The sequence below is a fragment of the Tamandua tetradactyla genome, chromosome 10 (assembly GCF_023851605.1).
Source record: "Tamandua tetradactyla isolate mTamTet1 chromosome 10, mTamTet1.pri, whole genome shotgun sequence".
Classification (NCBI taxonomy): Eukaryota; Metazoa; Chordata; class Mammalia; order Pilosa; family Myrmecophagidae; genus Tamandua; species Tamandua tetradactyla.
Genome location: NC_135336.1, coordinates 11793397 through 11818245, shown reverse-complemented (window position 1 = coordinate 11818245; position 24849 = coordinate 11793397). Strand labels below are relative to the sequence as shown.

Sequence of the window (24849 nt, the reverse complement as noted above, 5' to 3'; positions counted from 1 at the left end):
GTGGGTCACGTCTCCATGGAAACAATCAGAATGCTCCCATCCAGCAACATTGAATGAAGATTAAAGAACTTGGCTTCTCTGGGGTACACAATAGATTCTAACCAGTACACTATAAAGCAGCATGTTCCATTTGTGGGCATCAACTGATTTTATAAAATTCCTCCTTGGATTTCGTTCTATAGCTCCTAGCCATTGTTTAGATTTTACTCCTCAAGGCAATTTAATATCTTAATATTTTACACTGAACAATTTCTAATTTGTAATACGTAATGCAACATGATAATTCAGTCCAGATAAGTGCTCTAATTCTGGACATTGTAACTATATTATATTAAGATTGCACTCATTTTTTTTTTGACAGCCTCATCAAACTTTCTTTTTTTTTTGCACGGACAGGCACCGGGAATCGAACCTGGGTCTCTGGCATGGCAGGCAAGAACTCTGCCACTGAGCCACCGTGGCCCACCCTCATCAGATATTTTTGAATATCCAGATTAATTTCTATTACAACCCCTAAACATTTCTTCACCTTTTAATCTCTATGACAATCCTCCCCCCAACATTAACTGAACTTATGAAAACCATTACTTATTTTCTCAGTGATTCATTATTTTATTAACTAATTTAAAATTACCTTACTTTTTCCAAATTTCAATAATTTTTTCTGGCTGTCTTCAAATTTCTATTCAAAGGTGCACTCTCAATAGTCCCTAAGCTGGTAAACTTTCTGGGGCTTCGAAAATCTGAGCCTGCTCCATTTTGCCTTTGCCTATGCATGACAACTGGGTGAGCATCAAATTCCTGGCCACTTCCTCGTTTCCTAAATTTTTTTTTTTTTTTTTGGCTAGTCCACTTACTTCAAGCTTTGGTTTTTATAAAGAAGGTAGTATTCTTTATTTGAAAATGATAGGTATTCTTTAAGCATAGACTTTCACAATTATTTTTCTCAGCTATTTAAAATATCATTGGTATTATGTTACTCTCTAAACATTTTTTGACAAGCTTATCTAAAAGGACATACAGTGCTTGCTCCAGCGGCACATATACTAAAATTGGAACAATACAGAGAGGATTAGCATGGCCTCTATGCAAAGATGACACGCGAATTGGTGAAGCATTCCATATTTTTGAAAAAATAAAATAAAAGGAAGTACATCTTATTTACCGTGTTCTGTCTCTTATGTATGTACTAACGTTTTAGCTCTGTCTATCCATTGCAACTTGTTGCCTTGAAAATACATCCCTGGCCCAGAGAAGTACACAAAGCCATACATAAGGAGAAATAGTAAGAGACAGTCTTTAATGTATGGATTGCATATCAACCCATGCATGATTTAGATCATCTCTATCAATCCCGTTTTCATCCCTTGCTTCAGCTTCCTGCTTTTCTGCATTTCCAGATTGTGATACCACTTAGTTAACTGCTTTAGCTCTGAACTAGTTCACTTTTTTTTCTTTAAATTTTGAATAGTTCTTTTCCTCGCTGGTAAGCATCGTCTCAGAGATATACCTCCAAAATGTATCTGTTGGGTGCATCAACTTCATCACTATAAAAAATAGTGGCTCAAATAAATGAAGGGAATTTTTTCCTATGTTATGACAAGCCCGGATGCAGATATCACTGGCATTATTTAGAGCATTCAAAGTTGTTGGGACCAAAGACTGCTATTCTCTCTGTACATTTCCTTCAGAGTACCTTTCCTTCATCATTCCAAAGTGGTTGATCCAGTTCTAGGAGAGAAGGAGAAGAACAAGGAAATAGGATGAAGTGGTTCCTACAATAGGGAAGTATGTTTCTCCAAAACTCTCAGCTTATTATCTCATTGACCACAACTGGGGTTTCGCTATCAAGGAAGGAAGAGAAATTTGATATTGGTTAAGCAGTTAGAAGCTCCTGTCATGAAATATGAGTGTCCTTGAAGTTTGCACTTCAAGGTCATATACGGAACCCCTCCTATTGAGTACCTCCTGATAACAACACTGGCAGGCTATAAAGCTATAACTTAAGAATTGTATTGCTCCCTAGGCTAAATGTTTCTATGAAAAGTTAAGCTGCTATCATCTCTTATCTGTATGACAAGGAAAACAAATTAAAAGATTATAAACTATATTCTGTTTGGGTACCCCCTGCAGGAAAACAATGAGGGACATACCAGATGTGTGAAGGGATACATCTTCTTCAGCCACTACGAATTAGAATGAAAGAGTTCTGTGACTCCTGTATCGGGAAATCTTGGCCAGATTACCCAGAATGAATTAGCTACAGACTTGGTTGGCTGAACGTAAATAGGAGAATGGTCACCACAGTATCACTAAATAGTGGTACCGCTGAGGTACAGCCCTAGCCACACTATTAGCAGACAGTCTGTGCTGGCGCATCCCAGAACACATACAAGCTTACCCCGGAATTATGGGCAAGAGTGACATTGACCTACTTGTCTAGCCCACCCTCCATCTTAAATGCCAGAGCTGTTCTGACTTGGCTCAAGCCAAATCACTATGGCTGGCTAGATTGTCACCAACATAATTGTGGGCTTTGCTGGTGGCTCTTCACTTTTCCGATGCAGAATATATAGTTGTCTACAACTTGTTCTAAAAGCAGAAAAAGAAGGAGTAGCTCTCCCTCTTCCTCTCTGCTTTGCCCACCCAGAACCATCACCACGTCATTGCCCTCACAATTAGGGCTTAGGTTCTGGTTCAAGTGTATGCATCCTTCTTCTAGTTTCAGTGCTCCAAGAAGTAAATTATCAGTAAGAATGTATAAGCTGATTTCACTTTCAGGCCTTTTCCATTTCCTTAAGAAAACAAAGAGTGATTGATTATTGTATCCTGAATATAGTTGCCATACATAACTCCTAGATAGGTATAATTCTTATTCTTGCCTAGGACCTGTTTAATAGTCCTTATTCCTGTCTGCATATCAGAAATACTCGAGAGACCATTTCTATAAAATATATCCAGCCTCAGGCCCCTACCCCTAGAAATCCTGATGTAATTAGTTTGGATTGAAGCCAGAAAATTCTCATTTGCAGGGGTGGAGAACTATTCAACTAAATGAACTCATAAGAAACCAGAGTTAACATTTAAATGCTGGTTCAGGGATGGATGAAGCTGGCTTTCCAGAGAACTTGTAAATTGCAAATGTCCCTGAAGATTAAGAGTCAAACACTCCTTTTCTGATGAAGCCTAGATGATTTGAATAGCAGGTAATATTGGATGCTAAGCCTCTGCAATGTCCCTGCCATATTCTGGCATCTTGTCTAACCTCCTAGAGGTGGTGTAGTGCCACATTTAAAGATTTTTTGATAAGGAACTTGGAATTCCTTTAAATTCTTGTCTGGATATTAAAAGTTGACTCTGGGACAACTATTTCCATATGCACTCAGGATGATGTTTGTTTAAGCAGTCGCATTATGTGGGTGCTTAATTTCTACACAAGATATTTAGATCTGGAAGATGTTAATAGCAAGAAAGAAGAGACAATTCTGGGTCTTTCCCAAAAATCTAGGTCATTCAGTGATGTGTGTTTCTGAATTTTACCCTTGAAGCCCAACTACCCTGTATTTCTCCAGTTCTTGCCCTTACCTTTTCCAGCAAAAACATAGCTTGTCTCATAAGCCCCTTGACTTGCCATAATACTTAGGGAGCGGTACTTAGAAATTTAGTACAGGGTGTCCTGAGTTCCAATGGTTAGAACCTGGCGAATGTGAGGATCAGATATAAAAAGAAATTACCTGGGAAATAGTGTATCTTCTCTTTCTCTGTTGGAATACAAGCCAACTCCTTTTGAGAAAAGCAGAGGAAAACTAGCCCTTTTTTTTTCTGATAGGAGGAGACTAGGTATTGGGTCAGACTTAGTATGATCAACATAGAGTCAAGTCTCTGGCACAGAAAAATTGAACATGTCACAACACACATGACCAAGCTATGGCCATGATCCTTATACAGGACTTTGTCCATATTTGACTATGTCCTTGTATAGTTAGTGGTTTTGCCAAAGAATTTCCAAATTACAAGCTTCCCTGGCATAGACTCAGAACACGTATAACAGTGAACTCTGAAGTCAGCTTTGACAGGATGCCTCTTAGCTGTCCCCACTCTCTTAATCTTTATCTCAGCAATACCCATGAGGGCTGAAACAGAGTTCTTGATAAAGTGGGGGGGTTAACTAGGAAATCAGAAAACTCTTATTTAGATCAGGTTGTTATGTAAAATGGAGGTAGTTTGCAGAAGAGAGATTAATTTTCATTGTGTAATATATTTTATTCATCCAAAAAAATCCATGTCTCTTAATAGGTATATTTAGACCATTTGCATTTAATGTAACTATTGCTATGTTTGAATTAAATTTGGCATTTTATTATTTGTTTTCTGTTTGTTTCCTCTGCTTTGCAATTCTGTTTCACCCTTCCTGACTTCTTTTGAGGTATATGAACATTGTTTTACCTATTTTGCCATTTGCACTTTCACATCATATACAAATCCTGGTTTCTCACAGGATTATAATACACATTCTTAACTTTTCACAGTCTACTAAGAATTAATGTTTTACTACTTTTACTTACGGCCATATAGGTCACTTTAACATCTCCCTTTATGTTATGGTTGGCCATATATATTGAGAACCCTATTATATAATGTTATAGTTTCTGCTTTCAACTCTCAAACATATTTAAAAAAAAACTCAAGATGAGAATAATCTATTATATCTACCCAGATTTTTGCCATTTCTGTCATTTTTCCTTGATTTCTTATGTTCCAAGTCTCCTTTTGATATAATTTCCCTTCAATCTGAAGAACTTCCCTTAGCAATTCCTTTAGAGCAAATCTGTGGGTAATGAATTCTCATTTGCCTTCATCTTAAGATATTATTTCATCATCATTCCTGAAAGATATATTTGTTGGATGCAGAATTCTGAGTCGACAATTATTTTATTTCAACACTTTAAAAATGTGCCATGTCTTAGTTTCTTATAAGAAATCCACGTATTTGAACCATTACTCCCCTATATGTAATATGTCATTTATCTCTGGCTACTTTATTTTAACTTTTTTATTGTAAAATATAACATATATACAAAAAAGCAATAAATTTCTAAATACATTTAACAAGTAATTATAGAGCAGATTTTAAAGTTTGGTATGGGTTATGGTTCCATGACTTTTCATTTTTTCCTCCAGCTGCTCCAAGACACTGGAGACCATAAGAAATATCAATATAATGATTCAGCACTCTTACTCATTTGTTAAATCTTATTTTCTCTGTTATACACTTTCTCTTCTTTTTCTTTTTTGTGAAAAATAACATATATACAAAAAAGCAATACATTTGAAAGTACATCACAGCAATTAGTTGTAGAAGAAATTTCAGAGCTTAGAATAGGTTATATTTCCACAATTTTAAGTTTTTACCTCTAGCTGCTCTAAGGTACCGGAGACAAAAAGAAATATCAATATAATGAGTCAGCATTCATACTCACTTGTTAAGGCGGACCTTCTCTGTATAACTCCACCATCACTTTTGATCTTTCTTCCACTCTTTAGGGGTATTTGGACTATGCCCATTCTAACTTTTTCATGTTGAAAGGGGCTGTTGATAATATGGGCTAAGGGAATGGAACTAGTTGATGTTCTGGAGAGACTGAGCCCTCCGCATTTCAGGATTTATCTGGTCCAGAGCCCGTCTTAAGGTGTAAGTTTCTGGAAAGTTACCCTAGTGTTTTGTGTGGAATTTTATATAATTCCCTAGATATTCTTTAGGATTAGCAGGAATTTTTTTGGCTGGGGTCTGGCAAGTTATGATAGGTAGCAAGGTCTAACTGAGGCTTGTGTAAGAGCAACCTCCAGAGTAGTCTTTTTACTCTACTTGAATATTCTCAGCCACTGATACTTTGTTAGCTACACTTCTTTCCCCATTTTGGTCAGGATGGAATTGTTGATTCCACAGTGCCAGGACCACGCTCATCCCTGAGAGTCATCTCTCACTCCACCAGGGAGACTTTCACCTCCAGATGTTGTGTCCCAAGTAGAAGGGAGGGCAATGGTTTCACTTTCAGAGTTGGGCTTAGAGAGAGAGAGGCCACATCTGAGCAACTAAAGGGGTCCTCCAGAGGTAACTCTTAGGCAAACCTATGCATAGGCTAAGCTTCTCCGCTACATACATATGCCTCACAAGAGCAAGCCTCAAGATCAAAAACTCAGCCTATTGATTTTGGTGTCCCTAATGTTTGACACAGTTTCCAGTGCTTCCTTGGTGGTAAAGTCTAATAATTCCATATTTTTCGTTCGATCCTTTGAGGAACTTTGTATCTCTGGCTACTTTAAGACTTTTTTCTCTGTCTTTATTTTTCAGCAATTATAATGTATCTGAGTGTGGGTTTCTTTGGGTTTATTGTGTTGTAGGTGAATGGGCTTCTTGACTCTGTAGATTTAGGTCTTTCACCAAACTTGGGACATTTTCAGTCATTATTTGTTCATACTTTTCTGCTCTCTTTCTGTGGCTCTGATGACATGAATGCCAGATTTCTTTGTTACTATCTGACATGTTGTACTCACTTTTTTAAAATATTTTTTCTATCTGTTGTTCAGATTGGGTATTTTTATTGATATATTTTTAAATTCACTAATTCTTTGTCATCTCTATTCAGCTATTAAATCCACCAAGGACTTTCAAGTGCGGTTATTACGTTTTCAGTTTCAAAATTTTCAGTTGATTCTTCTTTTGGTCTTCTATTTTTATTTGCTGAGACTTTCACTTTTTTCCATTGTTTTCAAAACTTAGGTAATCCAAACATCTTTGTCATCTCACCATTTGTATTTGTTGCTTATGTTTCCCCATGCAAACTAAGATTCTCATATGCCAAGTGTGCTGGCTTGAAAAGATTTATGCACCCTAGAAAAGCCATGTTTTGATCGTAATCAGTCTTGTGGGAGCAATGGTTTCTTCTAATCCTCATTTAGAACTATTGATTGGAAACTTGATGAGGTTATCTCCACAGAGACATGACTCAATCTATTGTGAGTATTAAACTTGATCAGATGGAGACATGTCTCCACCCATTCTACATGGGTCTTGATTAGTTACCGGAATCTTATAAAAGAAGAAATATTTTGTAGAAAGCTTTAGAACACTGCAAAATCACAAAGCAGAGAGTCCACCAGCCAGTGACGTTTGGAGATGAAGAAAGAAAACACCTCCTGGGGAGCCTCTTGAAGTAAGAGGCCTGGAGATAAAGCCAGCAGATGCCACCATGTTCATCATGTGCCTTTCCAACTTAGAGAGGAATGCTGAACATCATTGGCCTTCTCGAAACAAGGTATCTTTCCTTGGATGCCTTAGACTGGACATTTCTATAGACTTGTTTTAATTAGGACATTTTCTTGGCCTTAGAACTGTAAACTAACAACTTAATAAATTCCCCTTTTTCAAAGCCATTCCATTTCTGGTATATTGCATTCTGGCAGCTAGCAAACTAGAACACCAAGTAATTTTTTATTGTATCCTGGTGTTTTAGTTAGTAAGCTGCCATAATGCAATATACCAGAAATGGAATGGCTTTTTCAAAAGGAGAAATTATTAAGTTGTAAGTTTACAATTCTAAGGCCATAAAACTATCCAAATTAAAGCATTGAGGGAAAGATACCTTAACTCCAAAGAAAGGGCCGATAAAGTTCAGGGTTTCTCTCTCTGCTGGGAAGGCATATGGTGATGTTTGCTAGCTTCCCTCATTTCATAAGGCTTCCCTGGGTGCGTTTTCCCTCTGTTCAAAGTTCTCTGGCTATGTGGGCTCTGTTGGCTCTTGTCATTCAAAAGCTTTTTCGAAAATAGTTTCCTCTTAAAGGGCTCCAGTAAACAATCCCACCATAAATGGGTGGAGACACATCTCCATGGAAGCCATCTAATAGAAAATGACCACTCAATGGCAATGGAGTGGGTCACATCTCCAGAGAAATAATAAAAAGATCCCATCCAGAAATATTGAATGAGGATTAAAGGACATGGCTTTTCTAGGGTACATAATAGCTTCAAACCAATACACTTTGAATATTATGAGACTCTGGGTTTTGTTCAAATCCAATGGAGAAAGTTGGTATTCTTGTTTTAGTAAACTGTCAATTTGGTTAGATTCAGGCCTTAAGTTTCAATCTCCCTTCTGTGAGCTGCGGTAGAAGAAAGAAGACAGGGATAGGAAACCAGGGCAATGTAAAAAAATCTCTTGGCAAGGCCAAGGCTGTTTCATAAAATGAAGCCAAAATCCAATGGCAATTATATTAATGTTCTCATTTTCCCTTTCTCCTTCTCATATTATCATTAATTTACAATCACATGCTTCAATGTCAGTTTCGTTTTCAAAGCCTTGATAGTGCTATTTGGATCTTTCCAGGGCATTTGCCTCCTAGTGGCCAGGCTGGGCTGTGAGCAGTGGTGTACCCTATTAGTTCAGGTCTCAAAGTCTTTCATATGGCTATATAAGATCAGATCCACCTCTGCAGTTTGGGAAAGAGCCCTGGAGCTTATTTACAACGTTTGAGGTTTAATTTCTTGGGTTGCTTCCTCTCCACTATCTCTGGTTCATCCTGACTTTCTGGTTCATCAGGGATTCTAAATTTCACCTTCAGGACAAAAAGTTGGGGCTTTAGTTACCCACTGAGCGATGTGCTTCCAAAAGTGTGCTCACTTCCCGGCTAATGACAGAAAATCAGAAAGACAAAAAGTATGGGAGGGGGAGGGGGTTAGTACTACCTTGTAGAAACCGCGATTTCACAGAATGTAGAGGAACCCTCCATCCCTACCCCAGGAGATGTTTGGTTCCTGTGGGCACATTAAGATCCCCTGCCACTGCTGCTGCAGGATTGCTTGGATGCTGAGCCATGGGAAAAGAGAGAAAAGAATGAGGAATAAAGTGGGGAGTTCGGCACTCTTTTTGAACAGTAAGAGTTATCTTCCATACACCTTGAGCCAGAACTAGAGGGGTTCTCCTGGGCTCTGTCTCTTCCTTGGTTCCCACTGCTGCGTTAGTAGGAGGATACTACAGGTTAAAAAAAAAGTAAAGTCACCACAAATTCAGTACTGATTGAATTCTGAGTCCCTTCTCCAATCAGCTTGCTACTTTTCAGGGTCCTCCAAGAGCTGTCGTATGTATTCCATCGAAGTTGTATTCAGTGCGAGTAATAAAGTGAAGTCTGCTTCATCTTATCCAGATGGAATCCCTGATATTCAGATATAGACAACTGAATTTAAAAACCAAAAATAGCAATTAAGGTAATGAAACTTATATGCTTCCTTTCAAACAGAATCAACACTCCTTTTTTCCATATTGTATTGTGTGTGGGGATGTGCGTGTGTGTACAGACAAATAGTTTAATAAGTACGATGCTGAGAGCCCCAGAAGTTCTAGGCTGAAGGCTGCAGAGCTCCAGGAATTCTTGGGGAAGTCAAGATCTTGAGCAAGGGTTGACACTGTGAAGTTTCCTGACTCCAACCAGGAAAGAACTCAAGGACTACTCAGTGTGTACAGCCAAAGAATCCAAGGACTAGCCAGTGTGTACAGCCTAAAACTTTAATGAGTAGCAAAAGTACCCCTGAAGGAAGTGAGTGTGGGGATTCTCCAAAGGATAAGAAGCCTCCATGTTGTACTTGTACCTTTAGATGTAATTTGATTCTTCAACTTTTTACACTATTCTATTTCTTTGCACACCAGTCTCTTAGGTTGAACTATTAGGTCCTAGAAGCACAAAAATGAAGTTTGTTCAACTTAATTGCACAAAACAACATTTAATAAGTGTTTGTCAACTTCAAATATGTGTAAGACCAATCATAAAATTTCGGTGAGAAGTATGGGGTTTCTTTAGCTGACCATATCAAAGAAAAAAAATCCAGGCAAGACACCTTTTAAAGAACACTCATGAAAATTTCATTTTCTGCAGAACATCCCTTGTCATTTAACTACAGTATATGGCATTCACTGTACTACTGCTGTTTTTTTCTTTTTCCTTCCCTATTCAAAGCTATTTTGCTGGTGGAAAAATTTAAGCCAGTGTTCTAAATGATGTGTGGGAGTCTTCTCTAAGCACATATCTTGTTAATATATAATGAGATATGTGCATATATTTTAACTCCCACATAATCTTCTAAACTGCTCTCCTGAAGTCTGTACAGCATATAATCTAGTTAGATGGCTTCTTGCCCAGGATTCTAGTCGAAATTATCTCAGGGCTGAATGTAACTTGCTATATATGGTTCAGATGTAATTCGAAGAAAATTCCCATTTTGGCCAGCAAAATCCTTACTTTAGAAGAATTTTCAGCATTCTACGGTTGCCCAGGAAGCGAGTGATTTAGAATAGCATTATTCAATAGATGTATGAAAGCCATATATGTACTTGAAATTTTTTAGCAGCCACATTAAGAAAATAAAAATAATATGGTGGAATATGGGAACTCTGTATTTTACGTATTTTATCCATGATTTTTCTTTAAACTTACAAATTCTCTAATTAAAACCTGGCAAAAAGATCAACAGTTGCAATTAATTTTTTCATAATATAATACATTTAACGCATGATATCCAAAATATTATCACTCAACATAGAACCAATATAAAAATTATTAATAATATGTTTCACATTTTTTTGTTCCTACAAAGGCCTTGTTTTTTGAAATCTGGTGTGTATTTTTACCTATAGCACATCTCAATTAGGCTAACATTGTGAGTGTTCAGTAACTGCATGAGGCTGGTTCCTGCCTTATTAGAAGCACAGATTTAGAAGAAACAAAGAGTGAAAGAGCTAAAATGAATCCTAAAGTCTGACCCTGCTTCCTATATATTGGTATAATCCCATACTCTAATCCAAAATTCTTTCCAAGTTTTCCAAGATCAGATTGTTGTCAGGACCAAAGACTGTTATTCTCTGCACATTTCCTTCAGAGTATCTTCCCTTAGTAGTTCCAAAGTGACTGATCCAGTTCTAGGTACCACGCCCACATTTTAGGACAGAAGGAGAAAAACCGGGAAACAAGATAGAGGGAGTACCCTTCACGGTCTGCCACCACCTAGCTCCTCTCTACGGTCCCTGCTATACTGCCGTCTCCCTCTTTGTCTTCTATAGTTCAAACATTCAAAGAGTTAACAACTAAAAAGAAATGTAGTCATCACAGTATGGACAGCAAAGCCCCAAATACCCACACGTTCTGGAATTTTGGGTATGGTGATTTCCCATTTTTAAAGACTGCACAATATATGCACAGCTGATTTGTGCACAGATTGGTGCAGCTATTCTGGAAAACAATGTATCAGTCCCTAAAAAATACCTATGACCCAGTCAATCCACTTTAGGGTGCATATCTCAAATAGTAATGCAGGTTCAAATGGGGAAAGTTATGAGGATGTCCATCTTTCTGTTGGTAAAAAAAATTGTAGGCAATCTGGGTGCCATTCATTGAGGTAGTGAAAAGGCAAAATAGAGTGGATGCACACCTCTGAAGACTATACAGCATTTAAAGACAACAGACTAGCTGCACATGATGACAAAGGTGCATCGTAAAGCAAAGCACTAACGAACAAGCAAAGAAACACATTTTAAATGAAAAAATAATGTAAGGATTCATGTTAGGCATATCAAAATTGTTGTTTATAGAGGGAGGATAAAGACATTGGGGAATAAGGGTAAAGGAATAAGTATAAAAGAAAGTAAAACAAGTGTCTTATACATGTCATTGATAATCTAAGGACACATTTTGGTAAGACATTAATGGCAGAGCGGGCAGCATGGATCTGTGATAGACATAAAACAGGCAGTGATGCAGGCAGTGATAGGTTTAACAGTAACAGGTACGTAGGAATGTTGCTTCAATATAGCTGATTGATACACTTCATCAAAGTATTGGTACAAAAGAGAAGTTGGAAACCATGACTGTGTAAAAACATTTTATCATTATATTAAACAGTACTTGGGTCCTGACCAAAGCATCGTTTAGGAAATATTATATAGATGAGATTTATACCATACTCTCAATTCCCTTTTAATAAGGAGAACGAATGGTTAGTGCCCTTCTTTCATGACACTTAAGCTGCCTGGAGCATTCCTTTTGTAGTACCCCACCTAGTTCACTGTTCTTGAATGTTTTTTACTCATTTCTTGAGTTAAACTTCCCATTTAGTGTCTTTTAGTGGCTTAAGGATTGGCTTAAAGAGAATTTTAATGTGTTTAAATTAAAATAATAGTGAATAAAAATGACTCAGTATGCTGTACCCATCCAGAGGAATTGATGTTGCCATTTCCTGCTCTTGAATATTTTATCTTGCAATTCTGGCAATTTTGCGAGGAATTTGTTTCTCATTTTCATGCTGAAAATTTGGAAACATGCTTCCCAGTGAAGGCTGTCCAGAGACAACAAAGGGAGAAAGTCAGCATATTACATGATTTTAAAAATTGTGTTTCTGCAGCTTCACAACCTGGTAATAGGAGGTAGCATCCTAAACTTTACACCCAAAGCACAAACAACAAAAGAAAAAATAGATAAATGGAAACTCCTCAAAATCAAATGCTTATGCACCTCAAAAGACTTTGTCACAAAGGTGAAGAGGCAGCCAACTAAATGGGAGAAAATATTTGGAAAACACACATCAGAAGAAGGTTTGATATCCTATATACATGAAGAAACCATACAACTCAACAGCAAAAGAACAAACAACCCAATTATAAAATGGGCTAAAGATATGAATAGGCATTTTTCTGATGAGCAAAAAACAGATGGCTCAAAAGCACATGAAGAGATGTTCATTTTCATGGGCTATAAGGAAAGTGCAGATCAAGACTACAGTGAGATACCAACTCACACCTATAAGAATGGCTATTAAACAGCAAACTATAAATATTGTAAAGGATGTGGAGAAATTGGGACACTTATGCACTGCTAGTGGGAATGTATAATGGTGTAACCACTACGGAAGACTTTGGCAGTTCCTTAGGAAACTAAATATTGAGTTGCCCTATGGCCCAGCAATAGCACTACTTGGTATATACCCAGAAGAGCTAAAAGCAACGACATAAACAGACATTTACACACCAATGTTCATAGTAGCATTATTCACTATCGCCAAAAGATGGAAACAAACCAAACGTCCACCCACAGATGAGTGGGTTAACAAAATGTGGTATATGCATATGAAGGAATATTATGCAGCAGTAAGATGAAATGATGTCCTGAAGCACATGACAAGATGGATGAGGCTTGAGGACATAATACTGAGTGAAATAAGCCAGACACAAAAGGATAGATGCTGTATGACTCCACTTTTATGACCATGGTAAAGGTAAAATCAGAGACTTATAATACAGAATATAGGGGACTTAGAGATACATAGAAGCTAGAGACAGGTGAATGGTTAGCTAATGAGGTTGAACTCAAATGTAAGGGAATAGATAGAAGTGAAGGCGTTCCACTAGTGAGTCTATAAGTAATATTACCATATTGAAAGTGAACAAGATTGAAAGGGGTTGTATAAAATTATGTGTCCCACTGATTAACACTAGAAATATAAATTAGTTCTTACAAGAACTACTTCAAAGGTATGATTCATGTACAAAGAGTCCAGGGTCCAGGGGGAAAATTGCTATTGCATGCTGTAGGCTATGTTTAACAAGAAAACATCAGCACTATCACAGCAACAGCAGAGGTAAATAATGGGGGGAGGAACAAAAGTTAAGAGGAAGTTTAGATTTCCTATTTGGTGATGGTGTGTTTATTGGTTATCTTTCTCTTGGGAACAATGAAATGATCTAAAATTGAGATTGTTGATAGACTGTGGAATTTGGGCATTTTACATAATGCCTAACGAGTACAGGTGGCTGAAGGATGCATTGACTGAGAAGTAGATTGGCAAATGATGTTGTATACATATGATCGAATGTTGTGTTGCTATGAAAAAGAACAAAGTAATGAGGCGTGAAACGATGTGAATGAACCTGTAGGATATTTAGTAAGGCAAAATAAGCCAGAAATGAAAGAACAATTATTGTATGGTTTCCTTTAGAAAATGCTTATAAGAAAGCAGCGGCCTAGATAATAAGCTTTTAGAGAAGACGCATTGTCCAGAGCGGTGATTATTGTTTCTGGATTTTGAGACACTGTTTTATGTATATATATATATATTATATATATATATATTATATATAATAATATATTATATAATATATATAACCTGATATTTAAAGATAAGAACAAAACCAATCAGATTGAGGTTAAAGTATTGCAGAACACAGGGGTAAGGAAAATATTGCCTATATTTTAGAACCCATATACTCTCTGAGACCAAACGAAGAAAAGTTTTTGGTCTGGAACCTAAATTTCCTATAATATATAATCTAATTCAACTTATCTGTATAGTTCATTTGAACAATTGAAACACAGGGAGCCTAGAATAAGAAAGAGGTCCATTAATCCTGTATAGCTTAATGTAATGCCTGGATACATCCTAGAGTATATTAAGAAGATAATCAAAAAGTATTGGCAAAGTCCCTTGAGGGATGGGAGAAAAAACATGAAGCTATGAAACTTTACCATCAGGGAATCCCCTGATATTGTGTCCAATTTTAGGGAAACCCAAATCAATAGGCCAAGCCTTTGATCATGAGGCTGACTCTTGTGAAGCTTATGTAGGTAGCAGAGAGGCTTAGCCTACTTAGAGGTACACCTAAAAGTTACTTCTGGAAGACATCGTTTGTTGTTCAGATGTGGTCTCACTCTCTCTAAGCCCAACTCTGCAAGTGAAATCATTGCCCTCTCCCCTATGTGGGACATGACATTCAGGGATGAAAGTCTCCCTGGCAAAGTGAGAGAAAACTCCCAGGGATGAATCTGTCCCTGGCACCATGGGATCAACGATTCCATCCTGACCAAAAGGGGGAAAAGAAGTGTAACTAATAAAGTATCAAAAATATCAGTGGCAGAGAGAGTTCAGATAGAGTTGCAAGGCTACTCTGGAGGTTGCTCTTACACAAGTTTCAGTTAGACCTTGCCAAACCCCAAGCAGCACTATTCCAGCCAATCCTAAAGAACACCTAGGGCAATATATAAGATTCCACAAGAGTTCCATGCACTGGAGTAACTTTACAGAAAGCTAAAATCTCCAGATGGGTTCCTAGACCAGATAAATCCTGAATCCTAGAGTGCTCAGCCTCTCCAGAACATCAGATAGTTCTATCTCCTTATTCCATACTATTTATTATTTTTATTTTTTTAAAAATTTTGACTATAATCCACACTATCGACAGACCTTTCCAACATGAAAAAGTTAAAGTGATCATAGCCCAAACACCTCTAAAAAGATTAATGGTGATGGTGGAGTTCTACAGAGAAGATAGGATTTAACAAATGAATATGAATGCAGAATCATTAAATTGATATCTCTTATACTCTCCAATATCTTAGAGATGCTAGAAGTAAAAACCTAAAATTGTGGAATTGTAACCCATATGAAACTCTGAAATATGTTCTACAACTAATTGTGGTGCTGTGGTTTGAATTTGTAACATTTTTGTATATATGTTATTTTTCACAAAAAAGAAAAAAAGGCAATTGTAATAATAAAAAAGTATTTATTCCTTCTAGGGTCCTATATTCTGGAGCAGCTAGAAGGTAAAATCTGAGAGGATCGATTGGTAGGTAGCCCATGACAAATTCTGGAATCTTGTTCAAGAGTGCTTTGAAAATTATTGCTTTCTTCTTTCTTTGCTTTGTATGTATGTTATATTGTACAATAAAAACGTTAAAAAAAAAAGAAAAAAATTGTGTTTCTGTAGCCATGATTGTTGACTTGGAATCCTGTTACCTTGATATAAATGTAAAATGTTGATATCAGTCTTGCTCTCTGATTACTAAATATCAATTTTATTCAATGTCTACTTAAAAATTTCTTAGCCTTACGTAGTGCTTATACCAAAATAGTTTAGGATCAGAATCTCTTTAGAACAAATTCTATTCATCTGATGATTTTGATACATTGATAATTAGAGACCTGAGCTAAAAAAAAATATATATATATATATATATATATATATATACACACCTTTTGTGGTCTTTTTTTCTGCGTCAAATTTGACTAAGCTAGAACTGTATTTTCTAGGATTCCTTCCATGACGTTTTCAAATGATAGTTAGCTAAAAGAGAAATTTGCATGAAGTGTGGAAGGCAGAAATGAAGCAGGAGTCGTTCCTCTCTTGAAGGTGATAGTGGGTTGCTCTCCAAGTAAGTGCTTTGAGAGATGGTTGTAGAGGTGCTGGTGGGTTTCAGCACTTATACCTGCTTCGTGTCCAGTTCTTCTTTCTGGTTATTGACCTCGCTGACCAACTGCTCAAGGCTCACCACAAGACACAGAGGCAACAGCCTTCCCAACATTTCCCCACCAGCTCCCCTTCGTGGTTACACACCAAGAGATGGGAATGCCTGACTTTCCACATTTCCAAGGAAGCCCCAACTTGTCTTTCAGGGCCAGTGCTTCAGATCTTCCAGCTCCTCTTCTCTAAATCTTAATCCGCACTTCTTCCATAGACGCATAAGATCCACCTCCTATAATAAATCCCTTATTCCATAATCCTCATAGTGTTCCCACTTTCTTTATTGATCCTTGGCTGATATGGTCCTTGTGGCTAATTTCATTCTAGCGCTCAGTAAAGAAAAAGGAATAGCTTTTATTCTGAGCACTTTTGTTTTAGCTAATGGTGTCTCCATCTGACTCATGTTACCGTTTATAGTTTTGTCTTAGAAGAAACTAGATCAGTTCTATGGAAATAGACTTCATCTATGTACTTCTCTGAGAAGCAAAGTAAGAAAAAAAAACAAAGAAATAAGGACATATACTCTTTGAGATATTCTAGAAATTTTATTCACTAAAATTTTTTTTGAAAATCTTATTTGAAATAAAAAAGTGGCTACTAATATCTATTAAGTGCTTAAAAGTAATCTTTAGTTGTTAAAACAATTTTGCAGCTCATATGCAGATCGGTTTATTGAAGGGGGTATGTATACATACGTGCGTTTGGAATATGTATCTAAAGAGAATAATTTTGAAGTAGCTATTTCCCTCTAGGAAATTGCATGAATGTTTAGACAAAGGGAAAAAGTATTGGGAGAAAGTGTTTAGCCTCACCCTTATGTGACTCTGGTCTTCATCTCGATATAATATTTGACCTGAAATATAGTTATGACTTGTGAGACGAAGAGAGTAGGCTAGAAAAGCAAAAATTCATGTAAAAAAAAAGGTGGAAAAGAACCGTTTTTCTTCTGTATTTTTCATTTGTAATTTTCATGTGTAATAAAGGAAAAGTGACAATGATGATAATGACATCTATCTCGTAAGTTGTCTGTATATGGATAAAATGAGCCAGAGGAGAAAAAAGTGTATGGAAATGATAAAATTCTATACAAAAAGTTATCATGGTGATAATGATTTTTCCCTTTTCTTTTTTCTTTCTTTTCCTATCCCTTACTCACAGTGGTTTCTTGCTGATATGAGCTAATTTGGTAAGCTAATCCATGAAACTCTGTAAAGGGAACTTGCCCTGTTTCCTGACAACAAGTGCTTATTTTGAATATGGTTTTGGGGAAGCTGTGATTCATAACTGCTATCTAAGTTTAAAGTGACATTTAACACTGGAGACCTTGAAGGAGTCAGATTGTTCAGTGGCCTAATCAGTTTGATTCAATTCATCAAATAGTAACTAAACACTTACATTGTACTTACACATTCATTCATTTTTTGAAAAACTTGAGCCAGGACCTCTGCTCTAAATGTAAAATCAGAGACATGCAAAACAAGCCTACTCTCCTGCAGTTTCAAGCACTGCAGGGAGAACAATATCTTTGATACAGGGTAGGATATATGTTGTACTATAATAAAGATAGATACCAAATGTTAGAAGAGGAAGTGATAACTGAGTGGAGAGAACTAGCATTCCAGACAGAAGAAATGGCCTGAGAAAATACACAAATTTATGTAAAGGCGGTATATGTTTAGGGTTACTGAGTTTTTCGGTAATGCTGAAAGGCAAATTGCACAGAACTGCTAATTAGGATGGTGTTTTATAAGCATAGTGATTTAATAATGACATTCACATTTTTTTTCCCTATGCAAACTTTTTCTTGCCAAATATATCAACATACTATTAATTACTTATTTTCTCTTAATTAATTTTACATTGATTATCTTCAGTTAAACTCATTCTAAGTATTTTGGCTTGCTGTACTAAGGACATATTTTCCCTAATAAACAATAAATATATTCAAAATTATTACTATTAGAAATGTTTCTTCATCTGAAATAATCTTGAGCATCAACAGTGATGTGTTTCTGTACTTTAGGAAACTCCTTGGTGGAAGAGTAGACAGGAACAAAAGGAAAGATATATATCAAAAAGTACTTTGAATTCAGCAATATGGGCTAGACTTTATACTTAGGTCCTAAAGGGATTTATAAGAGTTTTTGGGTATTTGATTCTAGAAGTAGTTGTGTTAAGAGATGAAGAGAGAGAAGACTACATAAGGCAAGACTGAATTTCATTTCCACTTTATTCTTTAAGAGTCCATTCCAATTTCGTACTTCTTTATGAAAATTTCCCTGACTTCCTCAGGGGCTTAGTAGATTTTTAGTACTATCCTGCTTTTTAAATGTATTTACCTGCATTGCATTGAATTATGTTCTTTAAACATATCTTGTTTCTCTGTGAATTTCTTGAAGATTTGCCTTTGTCATCACAGAATTCCCTAGAGCTAATTGCATATGAAAGCTGCTAAGGCTAGAGTTTTGTAAATTGAAGGAAAGATAGACCATAAGGAAACTAGATAAAACCTGTTGTGATAATACAAAAATTAACTAATAAGAGGTCTAAAATAAGAGGGAATGTATTCCGGAGATTAAGAGGTGAGATCATAATGACTAGGTGACTAGAGATCTGAGAGAGTCAAAGATGACTCTGATGTTCGGGAATCCCTAGGCTGCAGGAATATAAGAGGAGGAAGAATATTTCAAATAAAGATCTGCACACTGCTAAGTGGCAGTCTCTGAGCCAATAAAACTATGTAGCTTCACCTGTTCAAAATAAAACAGTGAAGATTAATAGGGTTTAATGCACAGGATGACTGATTGAATATATGCCTGGTTGCCTATTGAAATGCCGCTCCACTGCAGTGGGAAAAGCAATATACTGCTCTCTGGTTTTGGCTCTTTCACTTGTCAGTATATGTTCATAAAGCTGCACACTCAACTTTATCACATCAAGTTTCAGTTCCTTCGTCAAGCCTGTGAGTGTAATAATAATGTCCCTACTTTCTTCGCATGTTCCAGTGAGGTAAGTGTGGTTTTGGAATTGCTTCCACTCTTGTACTCATCATGTACAGAACATGATGAGTACAAAAATCACTCAAAGTGTGATTTTTTCCCTACAACTTAAGCCAAATTACGTTACTCTCTTGCTGAAAAGTTTCTATAATTTCCTGTCTCATTTAGGTTAAAATTCTAAGAGCTTGCTGTTAAAGCTATTTCACATAACGTCACCCCTATTGCTTTACATACAATTAGTTTATATTAGCATACACTAATATACACTGCATATGGCCAATGCAGTGTCTGGTACCTAATACATGATCAGTAAGTATTTATTGAATATATGAATGAATGATAGAATGAATAAGTAAAATGAACGAATTGACTGTGAGGGCCTCCTGACTAATTAGCTAGCTGACTCAATTCTGGAAGATCAGTCTCCTAATTCCAAAGCCCCTTTTTTCATTGTCCCAGAAATCTTCTAATTCATCATATTCTCTTCTTCAATATCATTGGCACCTATAGAAAGAGTACTATTTTTTGTGTGTGTGGCATTTGCTTTAAGTTAAATGTGTGGTCTCTGGCCAAGGATCAAGCTATAATACAATTTTTACCATGCAATTGAACTTGCAATCACAGCTTTTTGGTCTGCTGTGTTTACCAACTAATTTATGTAGTACACAGAGAGGGTTCACATATTTTCATTTCGTAATGTGCCAGTGTGCATTTATCTTCTTATTCATATGTTTTGCAAGATACCTGCAATTCCAAATTTATTTTGAAAAAGTGTGATCCCATTCCAGCATTTTATAATGATAGGGAGAATGGATTCATCATGTGAAGGTTAAATAATTCTGATTTTTAGTAGTGAATATAGATTGCTCTTTTAAGATGTATTTAAAGAATTTTTTCATTGAGGAAAACATTTTTCGAGGTTTCTTGAAATCTATTCAAGTACATAGAGAGGAATGAAGAAAGTTTGGTAAATAGATGGCTGTTTTGCATATTAAGTTGTTTTGAAATGTACTGTTCTTGTGATAGGAATAATGGGCATCTCTCAGAAATAGTACAATCAGACAGTCCTGTGAAATTGTAGGATAGCCTTAATGTTAGCTTGTAACATGCAGAAAAAAATTATTCTTGAAAATGGAAAAATAGTCTGGGGGAAAATCCCCCTAACTCCTAGATTCTTGTAGGTCATTTTAATGAAATATTTCCCATTAAATTATTATTATTTTTATTGAAGTTATTTCCAATTTTCTGTGTTTTGTTCAAGGTGAATTCTGTTCTCAAAAGGTCAATGGTACACCAAAAATATAATTTATCATTTTTCTTAACCTGGTATTTTTATGAAATGGGTTGAGTGGTTTTAGGTAAATTACTTGACATTCTGTATATTAGTTTCCTCACCTACAAACGGAAAGGATTAGGCTAGAAGACTTTTAACTCCTTAAACTTTATATATGACTCAATGAGAAAGAGACAAATTAAGTATTTACCAAGATGGTTTGGTTTGTAATTTGTAGAAGATATAAATAAATAGATTTAAATAGGAAATGCAATTAATAGATGATAAAATGGATATGCATGTGGTTGAAAAACATGTGCATATGCTTAAACAGTCAAACAGAAAGTCCATGAATAAACTCATAGCGGGGATGCTTAAGATGAAATGCACAAAAAGTGAATAGAGAATATGATAAAAATGGGATATATGTTGACACTGACAATATAGCTTTCTTCCTAGGAAAAAGAAACCACAAATATTTGTAAATCATATTTTATTATTATTATTTCATTTTGTTATTATTACTATTATATTGGTGACAGGTAGGGATGAATACAGAGTGGCTTCAGTGTGGGGAAACTGATGGCTCCCAGGAAGAAAAAAACAAAAAGGCTCCTCCTGCTAGGGCATGTATTCTTATCACCAGAGGATTGATATTGTACCCGTTCTAGGCAGACACCCAGAAATCGAATTTACGAAATGAGTGACTTTCCTGGCCTCTACTTTTCTCTTCTTTCAATGGGTAATAAAATTGTGTGTATGCACAATGAGCAGGGGAATTTTCTAAGATGCATAGCCTTGATACATAATTTTCAAATTTGCTATTTTTGTGGAACTTTCTCCTAGTGGAATCTCTAACTGCTGCTGTTTCCATTGGATCTTCTCCTTAGCCTGTTCCCTCTCTTTGAAATATAGGTTCCTTTAAGGTCAAGTTTCTGTTCACTTCATCATCTTACTTCCAAACATGGTTTCTGGCACAGAAGAGGGGTTTAGTGAATTGACTGAGTGAGTCACAATATGCAAATTCTGATCAAATTTCTTGTCTTAATCTTGTACACCTAAATTCTGTTTACAACATATTTTACTGTGGCAATTTGTACACAGATTTTTGTTGCAAGATCACACTCTCCTGTCTATGCTCTCAACATAGTAACTTAAAAACTATACCACATGTTGATTAGAGCCCTTAAGATCAGGGACTTATTCAGGCACGATGCGAAGCTATCATACAATTCTGTACCAGCAGGACTTCATAACGGACTTGGGATTGTGAACACATCTGTGTAATAGGATATGCACACAATGGAGTATTATTTCATTGAATAAGTATTTAAGAAGCATCTATTACATGAAGTCATTTTTTTCTATGCACATGCTATTCATACCTGCCTTTGTGAAGCTAACCTTCTAGTGAGGAGAGACAATAAATTAAAAAATAACAAATAAATCAATTGTAAAGTATGTTTAAAGATGATCAGTGAGAAAAATAGAGTGGGAAAGGTGGTATCTGGTATATGGTGAGGAGAAGGTTTTAGAGGCAGTTTGTGATTTTTTTTTTTATTAATTAAAAAAAGAATTAACAAAACAATTAGAAATCATTCCAATCTACATGTACAATCAGTAATTCTTAATAACATCACATAGTTGCATATTCATCATTTCTTAGTACATTTGCATCGATTTAGAAAAAGAAATAAAAAGACAACAGAATAAGAATTAAAACAATAATAGAAAGAAAAAGAAAAAAAAAAAACCTATATCTCACATGCAGCTTCATTCAGTGTTTTAACAAAATTGCATTACAATTGGGTAGTATTGTGCTGTCCATTTCTGAGTTTTTATATCCAGTCCCGTTGTACAGTCTGTATCCCTTCAGCTCCAATTATCCCTTCTCTTTTTTTTTTTTTTAATTAACGGAAAAAAAGAAATTAACCCAACATTTAGAGATCATACCATTCTACATATGCAATCATTAATTCTTAACATCATCACATAGATGCATGATCATCATTTCTTAGTACATATGCATTGGTTTAGAAGAACTAGCAACATAACCGAAAAAGATAAAGAATGTTAATATAGAGAAAAAAATAAAAGTAACAATAGTAAAATCAAAACAAAACAAAACAAAACAAAACAAAAACCTATAGCTCAGATGCAGCTTCATTCAGTGTTTTAACATGATTACTTTACAATTAGGTATTATTGTGCTGTCCATTTTTGAGTTTTTGTATCTAGTCCTGTTACACCGTCTGTATCCCTTCAACTCCAATTGGCCATTATCTTACCCTGTTTCTACCTCCTGCTGGACTCTGTTATTAAGGACATATTCCAAATTTATTCTCGAATGTCGGTTCACATCAGTGGGACCATACAGTATTTGTCCTTTAGTTTTTGGCTAGACAAACTCAGCATAATGTTCTCTAGGTCCATCCATGTTATTACATGCTTCATAAGTTTATCCTGTCTTAAAGCTGCATAGTATTCCATCGTATGTATATACCACAGTTTGTTTAGCCACTCTTCTGTTGATGGAGATTTCGGCTGTTTCCATCTCTTTGCAATTGTAAATAACGCTGCTATAAACATTGGTGTGCAAATGTCCGTTTGTGTCTTTACCCTTAAGTCCTTTGAGTATATTCCCAGCAATGGTATTGCTGGGTCGTATGGCAATTCTATATTCAGCTTTTTGAGGAACCGCCAAACTGCCTTCCACAGTGGTTGCACCATTTGACATTCCCACCAACAGTGGATAAGTGTGCCTCTTTCTCCGCATCCTCTCCAGCACTTGTCATTTTCTGTTTTGTTGATAATGGCCATTCTGGTGGGTGTGAGATGATATCTCATTGTGGTTTTGATTTGCATTTCTCTAATGGCCAGGGACATTGAGCATCTCTTCATGTGCCTTTTGGCCATTTGTATTTCCTCTTCTGAGGGGTGTCTGTTCAAGTCTTTTTCCCATTTTGTAATTGGGTTGGCTGTCTTTTTGTTGTTGAGTTAGACAATCTCTTTATAAATTCTGGATACTAGACCTTTATCTGATATATCATTTCCAAATATTGTCTCCCATTGTGAAGGCTGTCTTTCTACTTTCTTGATGAAGTTCTTTGATGCACAAAAGTGTTTAATTTTGAGGAGTTCCCATTTATTTATTTCCTTCTTCAGTGCTCTTGCTTTAGGTTTAAGGTCCATAAAACCGCCTCCAGTTGTAAGATCCATAAGATATCTCCCAACATTTTCCTCTAACTGTTTTATGGTCTTAGACCTAATGTTTAGATCTTTGATCCATTTTGAGTTAACTTTTGTATAGGGTGTGAGAGATGGGTCTTCTTTCATTCTTTTGCATATGGATATCCAATTCTCTAGGCACCATTTATTGAAGAGACTGCTCTGTCCCAGGTGAGTTGGCTTGACTGCCTTATCAAAGATCAAATGTCCATAGATGAGAGGGTCTATATCTGAGCACTCTATTCGATTCCATTGGTCGATATATCTATCTTTATGCCAATACCATGCTGTTTTGACCACTGTGGCTTCATAATATGCCTTAAAGTCAGGCAGCGCGAGACCTCCAGCTTCTTTTTTTTCCTCAAGATGTTTTTAGCAATTCGGGGCACCCTGCCCTTCCAGATAAATTTGCTTATTGGTTTTGCTATTTCTGAAAAATAAGTTGTTGGGATTTTGATTGGTATTGCATTGAATCTGTAAATCAATTTAGGTAGGATTGACATCTTAACTATATTTAGTCTTCCAATCCATGAACATGGTATGCCCTTCCATCTATTTAGGTCTTCTGTGATTTCTTTTAAGAGTTTTTTGTAGTTTTCTTTGTATAGGTTTTTTGTCTCTTTAGTTAAATTTATTCCTAGGTATTTTATCCTTTTAGTTGCAATTGTAAATGGAATTCGTTTCTTGATTTCCCCCTCAGCTTGTTCATTACTAGTGTATAGAAATGCTACAGATTTTTGAATGTTGATCTTGTAACCTGCTACTTTGCTGTACTCATTTATTAGCTCTAGTAGTTTTGTTGTGGATTTATCCGGGTTTTCGACGTATAGTATCAGATCGTCTGCAAACAGTGATAGTTTTACTTCTTCCTTTCCAATTTTGATGCCTTGTATTTCTTTTTCTTGTCTAATTGCTCTGGCTAGAACCTCCAACACAATGTTGAATAATAGTGGTGATAGTGGACATCCTTGTCTTGTTCCTGATCTTAGGGGGAAAGTTTTCAATTTTTCCC

At 36.1% G+C, this 24849-nt stretch overlaps 1 non-coding gene across 1 annotated transcript; it reads left to right on the top strand.

Annotated features, from left to right (window-relative positions):
• Positions 1–1022: 1022 nt before the first annotated feature.
• On the top strand, positions 1023–1129 carry LOC143648960 (U6 spliceosomal RNA). Its single transcript, XR_013158854.1, has one exon. It is a non-coding gene; the product is annotated as a U6 spliceosomal RNA (small nuclear RNA).
• The last annotated feature ends 23720 nt before the right edge of the window (positions 1130–24849 follow it).